Raw genomic sequence first — 21140 nt, forward strand, 5'->3', positions numbered from 1 at the left:
GCTGAGTTCTTCCAGGCCAGTGGCCAAGTAATATAGAGCAATAGGAAAATAGGAAGTTTACCTACATTGAACTCTCTTGTAGAGACTCTTTTGCTGATAGACCTAAAATCAATTACAGTGAACTAAGCTTCTGGAGAAGCTTAGTTAAGATTTTCTGTGGAGGAAGGGGGGGTGCCACTACAATCCTTAAAGAAGAGGAAGACAGGAAGACACTGTGTCCCTGGAATGCTCCTTTTGTTCTCAGGTACCTGGTCAAATAAGGAAACAGAGCAGGCCTGGGCCAGGAATGCCTACATAAACTAGAAGGAAACCAACTTTCTCTCCTGGATGCTGGGAACGAAGGCAAGATGGTGTAATCTGTGGAAAGCTGCCACTGCTTCTGTATCCTAACTTATAAAACCCTCCCTGTGGTAACAGGTGCAGAACTGAGGGCACTGTGAGAAGGAAATATGCCGCAGTCTGGCTGGGCACAAATCACGAGCCACTGAAGCAGGAACAAACTTTATTTCTGAACTCCACCAGCACACTCCACACACGCTCCCTGGGAACTCTCCCGAATGCCACGTGGCTCCTCCAGAAAACACCAACCGGAAATCCCTCCTCTGGCACTTCTCCAACCAATGCGAACTCTTCAGGAATCCCTGCGAGAGCTCAACCAGATCTCAACGGGAACTCCGGGAGAACTCAAAAGTCATCATCTTCATGGCCCGCTGGCGTCACCTCTCAACCACTACTTCTGGCAAAAATGCCATGCATCATCCCGACTCGGCTGTGGCCCTCAACAGACATACGTTATCCATCCAGCTGGTAACCTCTGGACAAAATGCCACGAGGAATTTTCTGGTGGTGTCGTGAGGGAGAGGAGGCATTTCTTTCTTTCTTTCTAAAATTGTTTTATTTATTTATTTATTTATTTTTATTTGTTCTAATTAGTTATAAATGAGAGGAGGCATTTCTTGATGAAGCACCGTGATGGATAGAAGTGTTCATGTCTGGCTCCTGCCACTGGCCTCTGACAAAGTCATCTGTCCAGCTTGTCACCACTGGGCCTTCCCCATAAATATTTCCTAGTAAATCTTATGTCTTATCCTCCACCCTTGCCCCTGCCATCTCCAGGTGTTGTCTTTGATCTCTCAGTAACCTACCCCACAGTCCTAGCACAATTGGTCAGTGGATATTGGTTACAGTAGATAAAAGGGCAGGATGAAGAGTAGACTTGAGGGAGTGAGAAATCAGGACAGCTCCTCCTCCTCCTTTCAGGTACAGGGGCTTCTCTGTGGCTGTCTCTCCTCTGTGACAGCATCCCCCCACTGCAATCCAGGCCCACTTCAGTTCCAGTTTCTACAAGGTGGTCATCTTGTTGCTCGTAATTGCATGTTTTTCCTTTTGCCCCTCCATCCTCAGGATCATAAGGAGTTCCTGCTAATGCCAGCCTCCAGGGTAGTTTCAGGCACTCTGTTAAACTCAGCCTCTTCCTTCACCATGGGTCCCACTTCTAACCATCCTTTCATTTGTGATCACTGAATATGGGTTATGTTTCCTCAGTTAGAGGTAAACATATATAGTATTTCTTTCTTACTCTGGGCCAGTGAAAGTGCTCTAAACAATTATAGAAGAAAAATATTAGCATAGATACACTAATTGAGCTAATACAAATTAGTTCTGAATATGAACATAAGCATCAATAGAAATGTTTGTTTATGACTCTTTATTGAAATATTAAAGAAAGACACAGGATCCTTTTTTTTTTAATTTAAGTCTTCAATCTTTTTAAAATTTAAATCTATTGGAAATTAAGGCCTACATAGATCAAGGTAGAGGAAATCTTTAATGAACAAAATTACTCTGAATACTTCTTGGTTCTTAGGGTAAGTGGCTTTATTACAGCCTCTCTCTATATATCATATGTCTCACTCTTCCACCCAGTGTGTTAATTAAAAAGAAAATTATAATGTTGAATGTTATAGCAACCTAATGTTCGGGCAGGATCAAGAGACATGAGTCCTCTTCTTAAAGACATGACTTAGGCCCCACACTTTTTTTTTTTTTTTTGCATTTCTTTTATCTTCATTTCTTATAGAGTGTTAAGATATCTTTTATTTTTAAAATTTTTTTTTAGCAGTTTCACTAAAGAGAACAATAATCCATACTTAAGGAGGAAATTTTACTTTAAAATAATAGGCAGTTAAACTCTTTTTGTGGGGAACTAATTTTTATTTAATTTAGTCATTAAGAAGAAAAGGGGCTGGGGCTGGGGCTTAGAGGTAGAGCACTCACCTACCATGCCTGAGACACTGGGTTCGATCCTCAGCACTACATAAAAATAAAATGAAGATATTGTGTCCACCTATAACTTAAAAATAAATGTTAAAAAAAGAAGAAGAAAAGGGAATGAAACTTCTCCATCAACCTCCCCCAACTTTGCTTATAGATACATGAAGAAGAGAGGTTCATAGTGATTGTGTATGAAGAAAAAGAATGATACCATGCTGATACAGTGGCTGTCCAGAGACCAACAAGGTGAATATTCACTGAACACACAGCTGTAGTAATTTCTTGTAGCATCTGACTTTAAACACAAACCGGATGATTGAAAACAACACATATTTATTACTCACAGTTCTGGAGGCCATCTGGGGACCTGGTGGAGGCTCTGTTCCTTGCCTTTTCCTGTTTCAGGTGGCTGCCACCAATCCTTGGCTTGTGGCCACATCACTTCAGCCTCTGCTTCCATGATCGCACTGCTTTCCCATCTTCTGTGGTGAGATTCACTTTCTCTCTCTCTTTTTTTATTGTTGTTTTATACTTTTTAAAATTAAATTATTTATTTATTCAAATTTGTTATACATGATGGCAGAATGCAATTCATTTCATATTATACATATGGAGCACAATTTCTCAAGTCACTGATCGTGCACAAAGTATTTTCACGCCATTTTTTGTCTTCATACATGTACCTAGGGTAATAATGGCTAATTCATTTCACCATCATTCCTATCCCTTTGCCCCCTCCTTTCCCTCCCCCCCCCCTTTTGCTCTATCTAAAGTTCTAAAGGCCTACCTGGATGATACCTGGAATAATCTTCCTATCGCAACATCTTTAACTTCATCTGCGCAGTCCCCCATTGTCATGTAAGGTAACATACATAGATTCCAGGGATTAGAGAGGGAACACATTTAGAGGGCATTATTGAGCTTACTATAGTCAGATGAAGTGCATGGAGAGGGTGGTATGAGTTTTATTTGCATGTGGTCTCTAAGAGTCTGATGAGATGCAACTAAATTATAGTTAAATGCTATCTTCAGTGTTAAGATCTTAAAGGACTGGAAAATATTGGATACTTATTTATATCTTGGATCGTATGCTGGATATGGAAATAATATGCTCTTTGGAGTGTATGAATCAAAGGGCCAAAACTTGATTAAAACCAGTGTGATTAATGACAATTTTTGTTCCAAAGATGTTATGGAAAATATTGTATTATCTGTATAATTCTCTGTATAATGCATATTAAAATCTATTTCCTCATTCTTCTTGAAATTCTGCTTTATCTCCTAAATTTGTTAGTTATAAAATTTTAAGTAAGTTTTCCTTTTTTTCTTAATGGTTTATATTTTATGTATTTTCACATTGCATAGATTTTTTTTATGATTGTTCTACTTTCATTGTGCACTGTAACTATTGCAGATAAATAATAAAAATTTTATCCCATTAATATTTTTTTGCCATGATACTTGATTCTTGGTTAAATTCCAACATTTTCATCTCTCTGTTCTTCTGCTCTATTGTATTTCTTTAGAATTAGACACTTCCTGAACCCTTTTACTTTCACATTTTGGGGGTTCAGTTTGCTTATGTGTATGCTTCTTGCAATCTGCAATAGCTTCCATTTTTATCTTTTGATCTAATCTGGATTATAGTTGCCTTTTATTGTTTTAATGTAAACCCTTTTAATTTTACTGTGCCAAATGATTGCAATCTTATTTTGCCTTTTATTTCATACTTCATAGTGCATACTCATTGATTTCTACTTTCCTATGCATTATGTCACTGAAACTTTACTTTTTCCTATTAATTTTTTCCTACAAATATCTGTACAATATATATTTGTTTCATGTTTGTTCTATAGTTTTGCATGTATATGTGCACATATAATTTTATTTACACATATTTTATACATATTATGTACATGTACAATCATATATATATACACACAGGTTAATATACATATATAGACTACATGTAATTTTTAATCAATGATAAGAATAGGTTACTATTGATTCTCCTGCATGAGACTCATCACACTCTTATTTTCCCTTTAGCTCTTCTCAATGTATATGAATTAATTACTTTTTATAGCAAATTCTTTGGTATTAATAAGATCTTTTTATATTGCTAGTCACCTTCTACTTGCTATGACCAAAATACCTGACAAGAACAACTTGAAGGAGGAAAGATTTATTTTGGCTTATGAGTTTAGAGGATTCAGTTCATGGTCGGCTGGCTCCAAGGCAGAAACATCATGATAGAAGGGTATAGCAGAGGAAAGCTGTCAGATCATGGCAGCTGATAAGCAGACAGAGAAAGAGAAAGGGGCCTGAGAGAAGATAAGCCCTTCTAGAGTATGCCCGTGGTGACCTATTTCCTGTAACTAGGTCCTAGTTCTCAGTAGTCCATTCGACTATCAATGGATTAATCCACTGATGAGGTCAGAGCCCTCCTGATAGAATCACTTTCCAAAAGTCCCTCTACCAACCCCATGAGAGTTTGGGGACATTCCAGATCCAAACCATGACATATATTTTATATTTTCTTTCCCCAAAACCTCTACTAGGAAAATGATAAAACATAACTCTGTTGAAATTACTAATTATTTAGTAATGTTAATTTTAATAGATACAGCGCACATCCTCAGTTTTAATCTTGCAAGTCATGATTACAATACAGTTCATAGCTGAACAATTGGTCTTTCCACATTATAAGAGCATCTTAGTAAGTGAAAACTTCACCAAGACAGGTTTTTATTTAATTCCACAATGTCCCATAACTCATGATTTCAGACTAGGCCTTCAGGTTCTGGCTCACTCTATACGTTTATACATTATGCTCTGCTGTGATCATTAATTTATCTTGAGCACATTTTAGTTAGGAGAAAAATATTCTGAAGCCATGAATGACTTTAAAATGACTGTAGTAGCAACATTATTCACAATAGCTGAAAGGTGGAAGAGACCCAAATACTCATTGACATAAGAAGGGACAAATGAAGTGGTATACTTGATGTGTTTACTAGGTCAAAAAGGAGGAGTGAAAGACAGAGTAATATTCAAAAGTTATTAGAAAAAAATTATGTAGGGCCCAAGAAATACTTAAGTTTCTAGTTTGAAAGCACTAATCAGGCCAAATCAATGTAATGTAACTCATAGCTTCTGCCAAAATAAGATTCAAGACAGGAAAAATAGGAAGGGCAGTTTGTTGCCCAGTGAGAGGGTGATGTGTTTAGTCTGCAGATGGTAAGATTTAGATGTTCTGTAGGCAACTGGAGGCATTTGAATCCAGGCTTGGTTGAGAGCTAAGGTTTGGAGAATCAATTGAGTAGTCACTGGTATAAAACTGAAAATTGGAACTAGAAGGCAGGATCAGTGAGCCAAGTGAAAGTAAGTTGAAAGACCCTGGGACTGAGGGTCTCTCTCTTGCAGTGAGAGAAAGAAACGTTACTAAGGGGGATGCAGAAGCCCAGCAGCAAGGAAGCCTATGACAATGGTCCTGCCAGTGTTCCTCCACAGTTACACCTGGTGTCAAGATTATTTTTTGTGTGTGTGAATATGTTTTAAAAGTTTAATTTAGCAAAAAATAAATGTTTAAAACATTCTGAAATGTTTGAACTCCTTAAAAAAGGTAGGTTTTGAGGGCTCCTACTAACCCATGTTTAGTCTAGGGAGGATGTCAGAAGGAACTATTCTAAGAATAGGTAATACAAGATGTGAGAAATATTGAACGTTGAAGGAGACCAAAGAGAATAAAAACAGAAAGAAGATAACTTTCAGCAAGGAGTTCTGTAAAGGAGATATCTGATTATTGTGACCAAGGGAAGTCACACATGTGCTAGGCAAGTGCTCTACCAGAGTTACATTCCCAGGCCCCCATTATGCATTTAAAAAATATATATCTGGTGTCCTATCTCTTCCAATCTTGATATTCTCCAGGGAAATGGAAACCTGGCTGAAAAGCCCACCCAATCTGCTGTTGAGGAACAGGGAGTCTCTTTATGTATACTGTGATGCAAGAAGCTAGAGGCAAATTTTAAAAAATCTTGTTCTGGCGTCTGTCAAATCATTAAAGAATCAAGTTATTCATGAAAGGGCTCTTCAGAAACTGGGGATCTAGGTTCACTGCTTACAGCAATAGGGCTGAAGAGCCAAAAGCTTCTAGTTACCTGCAGTAGAGAGAAATAAATGGCACTTATCTGGAGCCAAGTATAAATACCTGTGGTTAAAGTCTGAACATTCCCAGCTTGCTACTTCAAGGGCAAGCAGGACTCTTTTATTAGAGTCTAAACCCCACAGGCATCTAATATCCTTAACTGTTATTACATCTCAACCACCAATATCACCATCATTTCCAGTTAGCATTAACAGAGCACCTGACTCAGAAACAGTGCCTGAACCAAAAAGTCAGGGGCTAATTTGGTTCTGAGGTGACTTGTAGGCTGTTTTGGTTAGTTTTTTTTTTTTGTTGTTGTTGTTTCTATGACCAAAAGACCTGACAAGAACAATTTTAGAGGAGAAAAGTTTTATTTGTTGGCTCGTGGTTTTAGAGGACTCAGTCCATAGATGGCTGACTCCATTCCTCAGGGCTTGAGGTGAGGCAGAAGAACTCCATTCCTCAGGGCTTGAGGTGAGGCAGAAGAGTGTGACAGAGGGAAGCAGCTCACATAACGATCAGGAAGCAGAAAGAGACTGAGCTCAGTTCACTAAATATATACCCCAAAGGCACACTCCCAATGACCCACAGCCCTCCCTAGCCACACTCTACCAGCCTGCAATTTTCACTCAGTTAATCCCTATCAGGGGATTAATCCACAGATTGGGTTAAGGCTCTCATAACCTAGTCATTTCACCTCTAAATCTTACATTCTCTCACACATGAATTTTGGGGGGACATTTAATATCTAAATCTTAACACAGGCCATTGTTTTACTACATCTGTGCCAGCATTCCAGGGAGCATTTGACTTGTAAACCTAGCTCTGTGGTCCACTGAGGAGCATTTCTGTGGATAGAGGTTTGAGGAACCTGCCATGGGCTTCTTCTCAGGTGCCCTTCTCCCCTTGTTTTGTGCTTTAGAATCTGTATAATCACAGGGCCAGCACAGGGAGTGGTCGAGTCTGAGCATCCATTCCTGAGGTCAACAGGGCACAGTAGTGCTTCCAGGCTTGATTCGGAGTCACTCTTGTCTTCCTGACTTTTGCTTTCATGCTATATAATCCATGCCCTTGGAGCCAGTGCAATGAATCTTGGAATCTTTGTATTTACCCCCCAAAATAGTATGTTTTCCTCTGTTTATATAGGAAAGATAGGGTTTACCTACCACATATTCATCCATTTATCCATCATTTAATTCCCATTTATTTACTTAAAACTTATACATTTATTAAGAATGTTACATGTTCCATGCCCATCCTATGCTGCTCAAAGGGATTAAACATGTTACTTGCCAACATGAATAATTAATATAACCTGTACAAATAATAATATAACCTGTACAAATGGAGAATCGAATCTAAATGGAATTCAGAACACGAAAAGAACACATCCAACTAGGAGCAGGAAGACATAGAACCTGATAAGTTCTATGTTGAACAATTATGCTAAATGAATATGCTTTCTCTAGAAGATAAGAATTGGGCTAGAATTCAAGATTACTGCATTTTAAATCAAAATTTCAACTTGTTAGGGAAATTCATGGTTATGATTAGAGTATTAGCCCCGATTTTGAAACATTTCAATCTGGCCTGATTCAGAACTTTATTTTTTTGAAAAGTTTGTTTCATCGTATCAAGATGCTCTAATCCTTTTATTTGCAAAGTCATTTAAAACCTAAACACTGCTCTCTGCCTGGGCTTGGTGACTTTTGAATTGCAAGATAGAACAAAGTGTTTTCTTTAGTTTTGCACATAGGCCACTAGATGGTAGCATTTTACTTCTTTTGAGATGTAAGGCAGGTCTTGCAAAATGCTGAGCTGTGCCTGGAGGGCTTTGTGGTGTGGAAAATCATCAGAAATCTGCAGTGAAACCCACCAATCCCTGATTGATCCTCAAAGAGGAGAAGAAATTATTCTATGTGATTGTCTTACCAATTTGGGGGTATATAACCCACTAATTTGGCCAAGCTCTTCGTTTTTGTGGTTGAGAAATTATTGGAACATTTAAATTTTAAATTCATCCTTACAGAGCCACTAATGAAAGTATATTTTTTGTAACTTTCTTTTCTGGTCTATATTTTCATCGTTGAGGAGAAAGTACTTGTTAATGTCCACGTTTAAGCACACTACACTCAGAAATGTGTACATATCACAAGACCTTTGGCAATGACACCAGGGCAGGCTCCACTGCCTTTCACTGTGAATGTGCCTGTGGACCACAATGACATCAGCTTCTTCCATCTATCTAAGCAGCCTTCTTTTTGTTTCCATTTATTTTTGTATCTTTTCATTTAGTATGGTTCCACGTGTTTTTGTATGTTTTGTATGCTTAGCGCCTTAATTACTCTACACGCTCATTGTGGGTAGAGACTCTACATTTTCCTTTCATTCCCTACAGTATTCAGGGCCCAGAAAAGATGCTCCACAAAAAGCTTCCTGAATCTAATGAAGTAGCAAGTGACACTACCGAGACAAACACAAAGTTAGGCAGTGAGTTACCTGAAGGGCGTCGCTGGAGCCCTGTCATTGTTTAGGTCAGCATCCTATTTCCATTCCTAGAGCCCACAATTGCCACTCTCCCAATTTTCCTGTTTCGTGTCTTATTTCATCAGTGCTTAAATTAGGGGACTAATGGAACCTTTTCTCCCAAAGGTATCTGCATGATTTCCCATAAATTACTGGAGACAGTGTCTTCTCTCTTCGAATAGCAATTCTTAAAAATAACAATTCTAATGATTGCTCCTGATTCCTTGTTCAAAAATCCTATAGAGTTCACAAGCATGATAATGCAGGTTCCATTTGGTTATTAGAAACCTAATCCTTTCGAAGGGAGTCCCTGATGAAGAAAGTAGATTGTTCTTATTTCTGATGCTTATGACCTTGTAACATTGTCATTAATCACTGTATTTAATTTGATACTTTACTATGATATTCTATTTAGTCCCTTAAAAAGAATTATGGAAGAGGCTAATTTAAAAAATTGCTACTATAAAGAATTTTTTTTGAAAGATTTAAGAGCCTAACCAAGGAGAGGAAGGGATCATGGAGAAGTATGATGGATGCAAATTCTCAGGACCAAGTGAAAAACTGGATATGGAAAATGAGCAGGACAGAAGAGGCTGGGTTACATCTATATTCTTGAATGGTTTGAGGAAGCATTATGAGTACAGGACTAAAGGAGGAAGAACAGATCCGGGGCAAAGTGGGAGTGCCTGGGCTTATTCATGATGTCTGTGAGATAGACGTCCAGGTGGAGCTGTCAGGAGGCAGTAGGAGATCAGAAGTGCAGTCCAGAGAGAACTTGAGCCAAACATATAGAGTTGGGACCCACCAGTACATGTGTCAGCAGCCTCTCCAAGTGTGTCTGACATTGTACAAAATAAGTGATCAATTATGAAGTTTCAGGGAACATCAATATTTATGTGTTGAGGGGGAAAAAAGGGTGGAGCCAGGAAAGTCAAATGTCTAGGACTGTTGTCATGGATGCCAGGGATAAAGCTAGATTCAAGAAGATTGCATAGTCAATAGGGCTCAGTTATCAGGAGTTCTGAGAGGACAGAGAAAGTTTGAATTTTGGAACCAGAAGATCGGGCTCAAAAGAGCCACAGGCAAAAAGTGTAGCTTGCAGGGAGCCAAGGAATAAACCTGCTTTGGGATTCTCCCCAGATTATTGCACAGTGCTGAAGATATACAAGGCACCCCCTAAATATTTCACCTTTTAAACACACCTGGGTCATAGTAATCATAAAAACATCAAAATGATTCTTTATTTATTTATTTATTTTTTTATTGTTGGTCGTTCAAAACCTTACACAGTTCTTAATACATCATATTTCACAGTTTGATTCAAGCGGTTTATGAACTCCCAACTTTACCCCGTATACAGATTGCTGTATCACATCAGTTACCCTTCCATTGATTGACATATTGCCTTTCTAGTGTCTGATGTATTCTGCTGTCAGTCCTATTCTCTACTATCCCCCCTCCCCTCCCCTCCCCTCCCCTCCCCTTTTCTCTCTCTACCCCTTCTACTGTAAATCATTTCTTCCATTTGTATTATCTTGTCTTACCCCTGGAAGTGTAACTGATGTGATTCTGCAAGCTGTATAAGGGGTAAAATGGGAGTGCATAACCCACTTGAATCAAAATGTGAAATATGATATATCAAAATGATTCTTAAATGGGGAGGGGAAAGAGGCTGTCTAGAAGAGAGCATAACAAAGTATCCAGGGAAGTTTTATCAAACTACACAGGATTCTCACTCACTCTAATTCAGACCTCTGTGACCTCTTAAAGTTGCAAGATTGGAATCATTCCAAGAAATGAGAGCTGACACTGAGGGGAAGATTTGGAATTGTACTCACTATGGCAGTTGTAGAAAAAATAGGAGAACCACAAAGACTCCGTGATTATAAATAGTTGATTGTATGTTTGTTCAGGTGTATTAAAGTTTGTATATATGCATGACTTTTACATTCAGCTTATTGTGAATATGTGAAAATTACTTTCAAATGTCTTTCAAACTTACTTCCAAAATATTTTATTGTTTCTTAACATGCCCAATTTTGCCATAGTCCAACACAAAGTCCTTTGCTAAGAGAGCTGAAATAACATGTAGAATTCAGTAGTTAGATTCAATAAGTAAATATTGAGCACTAATCAAGTATTAATTAGGCATTGTGGTTCATTTTGATAAAATAGCTCTGTCCTATAAATAAAAACAAACTTCTTGCTCTGGGTAGACAACTTGTTCCCTATGTTCTCAAGACTGATATCTGCACCAGATCATCTGGAACATCATTTTCACCAGTAACACCATTTCTGCCTACCTAATCTACAGAATGAACACCCTTCACCACTTTATTCTATTTCAAAGCAACCAGTTCACAACTTATAATTGTATGCTCAGCAGTTAATGTCTATCTCACTCATAAATCATGAACCACTTAAAAACAAGAATCAATTCTTTTTGTTACAAATTCAACATTGAGGGAATTTTAGGAAGAATTCATTCAGCAAATATTTGTGAAATGAAAGCATGTATTTCCAGATTATATTGACATGAAGCAATGAGAAATCTTTTCAAGCATTGATCTATAGATTTTCTACTATGAATTAGTGATTCATAGGCACTGTGTATTTATTAATTTGTGTATTTTTAATTCATCAGATTTTTAATGTTTTTGGTTATAATATATATATAGCAAATATTTTTCCTGGTCTTTAGTTGTCTTTTTGGTTAAGTTATATACAGCCAGATATGCTCATCTTCTTTTTAACAGGTGTTTTGTTTTCTCTTTTGCTTAAATAAGAAGATTGCCATCAAGGATTTCCTTCTAGTATTTGTATTGCTTTATTGTAAAAATATTTGATCCATCTGGAATTTAAAGAAATATATTGTGTAACACAGAAGTCTTAATTTTTTTTTACCCATAAATTTTCCATTGAGTAATACTGATTTAAAACCTCATTTTGTCATATATTCAGATCTCATGTGCATTTGGATATAATTCTAGATTCTCCATTCTGTTCCTTCGATTTCTTTATCCTTGTGCCAATATTATACTATTGTGATTACAGTAGCTTTATAGCAAGTTTTAAGATCTGTAAAACTACATTAATTTTGTATAATAATTTTGTACAATAATAAAATGATGTAATCCTATCAAATATCACTTTGTTCCTCTCCATTTATATGTTATTTTTTTCTTTATGTAGCCCTGGATCTTTCTAGAATTTTCAAGGTTTTATTATTATGAGAATATTTCTATTTCATTTCCACTTATAGCTGTATTGATAAAGAAAGGCAAAACGATTGATTTTACCATATTTATCTTGTATGCTGCCCTTGTAAAAATTTCGTATTAATTCTAATTATTCTTCAATAGTGTTTCTTCAGTTTTCTAGTTATATCATAATCTCATCCAAAAAATACAGATGATTTTGTTTATCTTTCCAATATTCATAGCACATATATTTATAGTATTGTAATTATTAGAAACTTTTAAAAAGGTTGAATAATCCATTGTCCTCGTGGGTATTTCTACATTGCTCTGGATTATAATAAAAATAATTTCTGGTGCTGGGTCTATAGCTCAGTGGCAAAGCTCTTGCCTAAGCACTAGGCACTAGGTTTGATGTGAGGCACTAGGTTCGATCCTCAGCACCACATAAACAAAATGTATGCCACCCATATACAACTACAAAAATAAAAAGATAATAATTTCATCATTTTACTTTTCTGTGTTTGCTAGTTTGTTTTTGTTAGATATTTTTAGTATATTAAATTTCCTTATAATCTTATTTTACTCTGAGTTTTTATTATGTGGGCATAACTGGTGGATTTTTTTTAATTTTGTGAACCTCATTACAGAATCATGACTTTGTGCTGGTAATTGTACATACAAGGCTACACACACACACACACACACACACACACACACACACACATTCCAAGGATGAACAATACTTTTTTTCCTAATTGAAACACTACTTATTTTGTCATTCTTTTAAAATACTTTTGCTTTTAATTGCATCACTTAAAATTTTGCAACTATTATTTATAAGATAAATTAGCCTACACATTTGAAAACTATTTTACTAGCATGTTAAAGTTTGGATTGTCATGCTTTCTTAAAACAATAGAGAGAACTTCTTGTCTTTTGTGTTGTATAGAATAATTTAAATAGTATGTAGATTATCTGAATATTAAGATTTTAAAATGCCATTTAATATGGTTGCTAAAAAGAATTTGGAGGGATATCATATTTGCTAGCATTGAAGTTTTTTCAAATTTCATTTCTACCTAACACACATTTTTCAGAGTTGAAAAAGAGCATGTTTATTTCCATTAAGGAAACATGCTGAGAGTCTCTATACACCAATTTTCACAAAGCAATTTTGCAGGAAGAATGAAAACCAACAACCCCAATAAAAAACATTTCATATCAGTATAATTTTCTTTACTGAAACAAAACCTTTAAGGTGAGGAACCAAGGAAATTAAATTTACAAGGGAAATCTGAGGTTGTTCCAATGTGGGGGTAGAGTCAAGCATAATTTATTATAAGCACAGTTGTCAAGATTGATACTTCATTTGAGGTAAAAAGTAGAGAATTAAAATGACTTTCATTTAGATACATTCTACTGAGACTCATATAAGTTATTTATTTTTGAAATATCTACCTCTTTCACCATCAAAAAAATGACCTACTTATAACTGGCTAATTCTCCAAGACGATAATCTATGTGAGCATAAATGTACATTTTGGATGCCTTCCTTATTCACATGGTTTGATTTCAAAAGCCACTTCTTTGTGTTTTGTTTAATTGAAAATTAATTATCCTACAGGCAACTCCCAAGACTCCAATCCAGGAAATGCTGCCTCATAGAGTTTTTCCTTTGCCTTAACCAATTACAATTTCTGGAATCCACTGAGATTTTTATATTATAAAGTTAATTATTTTGCATAATCTGGGAGAAATGTCTAATCTGATAACACTTGTTTAACTGTGATTTTTGAAACTATGTCTTGAATACTCTGTCATCCTGAATAAAGACTGCAGTTCTAATAACAAATATTTAAATTGATTATTTCCATCTCCAGGATCATACCATAAAGACCTATGTGAAGCAAAAATGTTAACATAGCCCAATAAGTCATTTAAAATCTGAATAATCAGCACAAGGGACTGTTAAATATTCCATGCAGTCTTCATAATTGCTCTGAATTAACACATCCTGAAGGAATGTGTGCATGCGTGCACGCTTTTGAAAAAAATTATTAGCAGGCAATGAAGAAAGCATTTGTGCATGCTCTCATCAGGGAGAAGAGATAGTGTCCTATTTTATTCAGATACATAATACAATTAGTTATGTAGGAGAATTACAGAAACTAGAAGAAGAATTCCTGTATGTTCTCCATCCACTTATTTTCACTTCAGTTTTTAAAACTAGAAATATTGGAAATTAAGTCTTCAACCAAAGAGATAGACATGTGTGATTTTGTAGAATCTGAGCAGAGAATGAGGGAGAAAAAAAAGATGCAAGGAAGGTTTATGGTGAATGTGGAAGCTTTAGAAAAAGAAGACTAGAAATTTTAAATGAGATTAACAAGCTAAAGAAAGGTTCAAGATGTGGCTCAGTGGAAGGGAATCTGCCTAGGACATGCAAGGGCCTGGGTTTAATCCCTAGCACTGCAAAAAACCAATAAATAAAACTAAAGGGAAAAATATGAAATTATTGAAATGTTAACTTTTTTTGAAAAATAGTACTCTTATCCCAATAACTGAATATCAATTCTTTTAATTTTCCCAAAGCACATAAATCAATATCAACCATATTCCATGATATCAAGCAAAGTTAACAAATTTAAAAGAATTTGGGTTTTTTTCACCACAAAGGACTCAAACTAGAACATAATAAGATAAAAGAAAATTTCCCAAAACTTGTAAAATAAGGATACTGCTAAAATCTATGGGTCAAAGAAGTTGGAAGGGAACTAAATAGACAATGAATTTAGTGAAAATACCAATTTTAAGAATTTGTAGAATATATCTAAAACACACTTAGAGGGAAATGGATAACATTGAAAACATCAGAAATGAGGAATAGGCTCAAATAAATAATTATTGTTATAAATTGGGGAATCTTGGGGGTGGGTGGTAGTTGGAAAGCAAAATAACCCAAACTCAAACAGAAGAAAGGATTTAACAAAGCTGAGCCCCGAGTTGAATTAAATCAAAACTAGAAGCAATGAAAGAAATAAATGAGACAAATAGCTGATTGTTTAAAATGATTAACAAAATTCACAAATTTGTAGTAACATTGAAGAAGGAAAGAATAGATGAGTTTTAAATATCAAGTATTAAATGGAATAGTAATTGCTACAGACTCTTGAGACATCAACAGTGTAAAAAGGAAATAGTTGTACCCTGCTTTGGGCACATGTAATTTTGTCCTCCAAGGGTACTGTGTGTTGGAAGCTTGGTCCACAGTATGCTGCTGTTGGCAGGAGGTGTGAAAGAGCAGACCAAATGAAATGTAATTGGGTCTTAGTTATCATTTTTGAAAGGGGATTAGGTAGTTATCCTCATTTAGTTCCTGTAGAGTGAGTTACAAAAGAATGAACCGGCCACTCTCTTTGCCTTCCAGTCTCCCTATGTGATCTCTCCTTTTTTTGGATGTGCTCCCACCATAGAAATACCATCTCTCTTGGGCCCTCCCCAGAGAGCAAACACATGGGAATTCTCCATCTAGGAACTTTTGGTTCTACAACTGTGGTTGGTAGTTGGCAGTGGTGGTTGTGGTCTTTGGATATTAGTTCTTTGATTTGGGTTTTTTGTTTTGTGATTTTGGTTTGTTGCTTTGGTTTGCTATTTTATTTTATTTTAGCTAGCATCTTTAGTTGACGTTCCTGCGTAGGATGCATAGCAAGAGCAGAGACTAGTGTAGTGTAGCAGGGGCCCAGCTCTTGTGATGAGACAGCCTTCCTGAACTATTGTGAGGTGCTCAGGGCCATTGGACATGGTGGGTTTTCCTAGGTGAAACCCCACCATCTCCTTTCTGGGGCAGAGATGGCAGCAAAAGTCCTGTCAAAAAAAAAAAAAAGGGGGGGGGAACTTCTCTATTTGGGCCTGGAATATCCCAATGGGTTCCAGGTTATTGAAACCTGTAAACATATCTACATCATGATGAAATATGCAGCGGGGGGACAGCTACTTGTCCACATCCAGTCCAGTGGCATGTGGGAGGACAAGGCCCAGAGACTATCCACACAGATTGTGTGCACAGTGGGCCACTGCCACAAGAAGGGCATTGTGCACTGAGACCTGAAGGTCAAGAACATCATGTTGGATGCCAGAGGTAACATCAAACTCCTTGACTTTGGCATAAGCATAAAATTCATATCTGGGCAGAAGCTGAGCGGGTTTTAGGGGCACTCTCCTGTACCTTGCCCCTGAAGTCATCCAGTGGGAAGAATATGAGTCCCCTCTGATGGTTGTCTGGAGCCGAGGGGTCGTTCTGTATCTCATGCTGTCAGGGAGACACCCATTTATGAAGATCTTCCCTGGGGAGCTGGTGACACAGATTATGGAAGCAAGGTATCCAAGCCAAAAAGCTCATGTGTAAAATGCTGACCAAGAATCTTGTGCAGCAGCACACAGTAAAGAAGACCTTTCATCACCAATGGCTGAGGGAGGATGAGGAGTATTCAGCCCATCAATTTAGTGGGCCACTCCCTACATGCCCAGACCCCACAATAATGACAATCCTGTTTGACATGGGTTATAACCCATACAAGACCTGGGTGTCTCTAGCCAACAGAAAGTTTGATGATTCAATGGCTGTGTACCTAAAACTCCAGCACCAGAGGAGGCAGGAGCAAGCCTGTTGTTCCAGGTGAAGTCTGGGCATCAGAGGGTTGGGCCTCACTCACGACCCATAGATCATTCCAGTTTTCCTGTCCTTCCAAAGAGGTGTCTGTGAGCCTGCGTTTCACACCTTCCCTTGTTCTGTGGGAATCAGCTGCCTGAGGAGGGCAAAATGGTTCAGAACATTCAGCCTGCCTCTCACTGATCTCTATCCCACATGCAAGGACCCCTCCTCCCCGGATTGTCTCCCAGAAAGACCCTGGGTTCCACATGCCCAACTCCAGGAGGATCCTCAATAGGGGCATTGCAGCAGCAGATGGCAGCAATTTCTCCCTAGGTACCTCCAATGGGCAACCCAGACAACAGCAAAGGCTGGAAGAGGGTGACCTGGAGGATGGCTGCCTGCTGTCAACAATTGTGTTGTCGCATGTTGTGTGTCAGCCAAAAAGTAGCTTCTAACCAAGAAGGTTCAAAACCTGTTAGATTCAGAAACAGGATGGTTCCAATGTAAATGCAGAGCTGAGACATCCAAAACCCAATGGACAGCCAGCCGGGGGATCCTATACTCTGTGGACTCTTACATCACAGCATGGGCATCAGTCACACGGATGCTAAACAGCTGCAGGAACCAGGTGCATATACTGGTCCAGGCTTCTCTGCTTGAGTTCCTGCCAGGAGCACCTCTGGATCCACCTAGACATTAGGAGTCTCCTCTGCCCCCACCTTGAGCCACTGTAGATGAGCACTCACTTGGTTTGGCCTAGTGTGGATGGAGACTCACTCCCCTTGATCTGGTATGGGTGGAGGCTCTCTCCTTGAGCCAGTGTAGACATGACTCACTGTGAACTGGTGATATTGGCCAGAAGTTGAAACATTAAATGAAAATTATCGGCTTCTATTTTTATGTGTTTTTGGAGGGGCTTTTCCAAAAAAAGTTCTTAGAGACTTCTAAAACCTGATGTTTCTTTAACTATTCAGCTTATAATCAGATATTTAATTGTTTAACATTGTAGACAATTATTTTGTTGTTAAGAGTGAACTAGGATATTACTTGCTACTTTAGCAAGAAGCAACACTCTGAGAGTCCTGTTGGCAGTTTACACACAGGGGCTTACCTGCCATCATGAATATAGTTTCTATTCTATTATTTGTATTACTATGTCCATATCACCAAGCAAACTCTATGACTGCCAGCTTTCTCAGCACCTGAGTATTAAAGAGGTTTTCACATTTCTGCAATTCCATCATGATACTTATAAAACCCCAAGTAGATCCAATAATATGTAAACCAACACCCTTAATTGCATACTAATGAGCTTAGCTTTTCTGAAGGCTTTCTGTTTTGATCAAGATGTGCAGGTGCTTATGTTTCAAAAAACAAAAACAAAAAAACCCACAAACTAAAAATTCCCGATAAGTACAGAAAGGTTAAGACTTGCTAATATGAAAACCAGATCTAGTTGCTTAAAAAAGAAAAGCATGTAGGAAGAGCCTATAATTTCTCCTACTATCTTTGGGCTTGGAGAAATGCCCAGGTTAGTGACAAAGGGAACTTTAGGGGAAGACTCTAAATCTTCCACACTGTATGAGAAAATGGAAAATCAGATGGATAGCTTTGTTAAAAGCACAAGCCATGCAGAATCTTGGAGAGCTCAAGGAGTAATAGCGGGAATTCTATTGATATCTTCTCCAAATTGAAACATTACTATGATTTACCAATTTAAATTATTTTGAAAATAAGCACCAATGCAGCTGTAAGCCATTAACTACAGTCACACTCATAATGAATCTGCTTTTTAGCCACTGTTCCTAGACCCACAGTAATGCAGCCTCAAAAACCTGTTGTCCTCTAATCTTTGACACTTTGGAAGCACAATTTTTCCTTTACTCGTCTGTTCAGAGCATAAGGTCCGCTGGCTGGCTGTCCATTGGTTTTGGATGGATGTCAGCTCGCATTTACATTGGAACCACCCTGTTTCTGAATCTAACAGGTTTTGGGCCTCCTTGGTTGGAAGCTAGTTTTTTGTTGACACACGACTATCTTCTGGTATCCAGGGCACTACTTCTCCTACTTTTTATGTGCAAAAAATTGTCCTCAAGATTGCAATGGAGATTCTGATTCTACCCTTCTGGGTTAAAGGCCTGAGAATCTGAAATTTAACTAGTTCCCAAATCAGTGCTGCTGTTCTGTGGGTAGCAGGGGTTTGTATTATAGAGCAACAGCCTCCCAAGCGATTAAATATCCCTAGGGCTTTCTTTCTACAGCAATACTTTAATAAAAATTTTCCTTTGCTGGTAAATATTTCAGGAATCTGCCAAATCTAGTTTGAAGCTAAAATCAAGTCAGTTGCTGCCCTTCATCATTCTGAAATAATTTTCAAACTATATTTATTACTACTCCGTTTTAAGAGTGCTGTTATTTTGTTGAAATCAGTCAGAGTTCCACTTTCTGCAGAGATAAGAAACCTCTAGAAAGAATCTAACCCTCCCAAGGGCCTGTAAACACTTTCTCCACCACTTCCCAAGCCCATTACCCAACAAAGGAGGGGGAAAGGGAGGGAACTGGGAAAGCTCTGAGTTGAAGGCTGGGAAGACAGACATGTTGAACTTCAAAATGGGGCTGTGGCTTCAGCCTCCGGCAGGAGGTTGTTTACCCTTTATGGGAAGGTAAATTAAAAGTTTCTCTTTCCATCTCTGTGGGACCATGCAGTGCCAGGTGCTAGGACTCCATTAATTCAAACCTGGGCTCAGGTATCCCCACGAGGGAAATCAGGGCAATGTAAGATGCCTGATGTCTTTGGACTGATGACCTCAGGGCTTCCCATGCTTGATTCCCTCCCAGCCCCAGGCAGGGTTGGGGAAGTACAATATCTTCTGTTTGTGGGGGCACAATAATTAACTGTGGTTCTCTGGTATCCTCTTCATCACTTAGTTAGTGTAAGGTCAGACAGCTGCGCCAAAAGGAGGCAGATTTAAAAGGCTGCTGAATGAGGCTTTATTGAGATTCGCTCCAGACCAACAGGGTGCCTCAGGGGAGAAGTGCTTGGGGCTCAACTGGACTGGAATTTTTATTGGGCTTAGGGCAGGAAGGGAGGACTTGGGACAGGAAAAGGAGGTTTTTAGAGTCCCTTGTCCTACTGAGGTTAGTGGGGGGAGCTTGCTAAGATCCAGGATTGGTCAGGAGGCCCAGCTGATTGACCTGTGGTTCTTTGGTGCCTGATTGGTGGTTCTTTGGTGTACCAGCTTGCTAGGTGCTTTGTTCCTCAGCCAACCTCAAACCAACCTGACAGTTAGAAATGTTATGCTTCACAGAAAAGTCCAAAACTCTTCTGTGCTCTGGATCCTTCCTCCCCTTCTTCCTTCCTTTATCTTTTGAACTAAAGTATGAATTTATTTACATCTAAACTCAATTATAGATAAGGCCTTTTATGGATCCACATGCCCTCCCTGAGCTACACCAATCATCAAATACAGTTAGCTTAACTCACACTAATTAAACACAGCCAGCATGTCACACAATCCTGGGACAACCAAAGAATCTCCGATGTCACTCGACTTCTCTTAGCTAAGAGATTTCTCTTAGCTGAAGAGTTGTCATTGTCTGGTGGGTCTCTCCAGCCAATGGTTGGAGGTTGGAATATGGATCCAGGGACAAACAACAAGGCAGCCAGTCTCACTGACATCCTTGGAGTGAAGCTCTCTGATGTGGCAGTGAAGCCGGGAGTAGACAGACAGTCAGCATAGATAGGTAAATTGAGTCAGGTCGGATCAAGGAGGCCAATTTTCAGTGAGTCGGGTGAGTTGGAGACTGCCCCCTAAGGATTGAAATGTTAATTCCTTCAGAGGCCTTCCTTTATCCTTAAGAAGAACTTGACCCTGCTTCAACCTGTTGCTAAGGTAACCTGTCCCAGGAATTGCGCCTCCCAACAGGGAGGACACATTTAATGTGTCCTGGGCTGCTCCATCCTGCCCTTCCCCCTTCAGCCCACCTGTTTCCCACCTTTTGCCCCTCCCACCGAGAATTCCTGGCCCTAGTCACATACACAGGAAGGTGAAAGACAGGGGAAGTGGGCAGGAGAACAGAGGAAGCCTATAAAAAAAGCAAAACACGTTGCTTCTTGGGTACCAGGATACCAGCTATGGCCCCCTTCTCCCTCCTAGGAAAAGTCTATGTTACTTCTTTTTAAATAAACCCTGCATTATATGCTTGCCTCTGTATGCTTCTCTAATGTTCAAACTTCCACATGTGAAGAAGCAGGATTCCCCAGAGATATCATATTTGTAGGTCCCACTGATATCTACACCAAGGTAAGGTCCTCTCCATGCACCCCACATCTGTTTGA

General features: G+C 38.5%; 1 long non-coding RNA gene across 4 annotated transcripts in view; it reads left to right on the forward strand.

Moving 5' to 3' along the window:
* LOC144365556 (uncharacterized) overlaps positions 1-21140 on the forward strand; it is a 259899-nt gene that overhangs the window by 82062 nt on the left and 156697 nt on the right. The window contains exon 4 of one of the 4 annotated variants that reach the window (XR_013424115.1): positions 418-3474. The exons of 2 other annotated variants lie outside the window; for them this stretch is intronic. This is a non-coding gene — a long non-coding RNA (uncharacterized LOC144365556). Of the gene's footprint in view, positions 1-417; positions 3475-21140 lie in introns of those variants that run through there. One more of the 4 variants, XR_013424117.1, reaches the window with a different exon arrangement.

This window comes from Ictidomys tridecemlineatus, chromosome 7 (assembly GCF_052094955.1).
Source record: "Ictidomys tridecemlineatus isolate mIctTri1 chromosome 7, mIctTri1.hap1, whole genome shotgun sequence".
NCBI lineage: Eukaryota > Metazoa > Chordata > Mammalia > Rodentia > Sciuridae > Ictidomys > Ictidomys tridecemlineatus.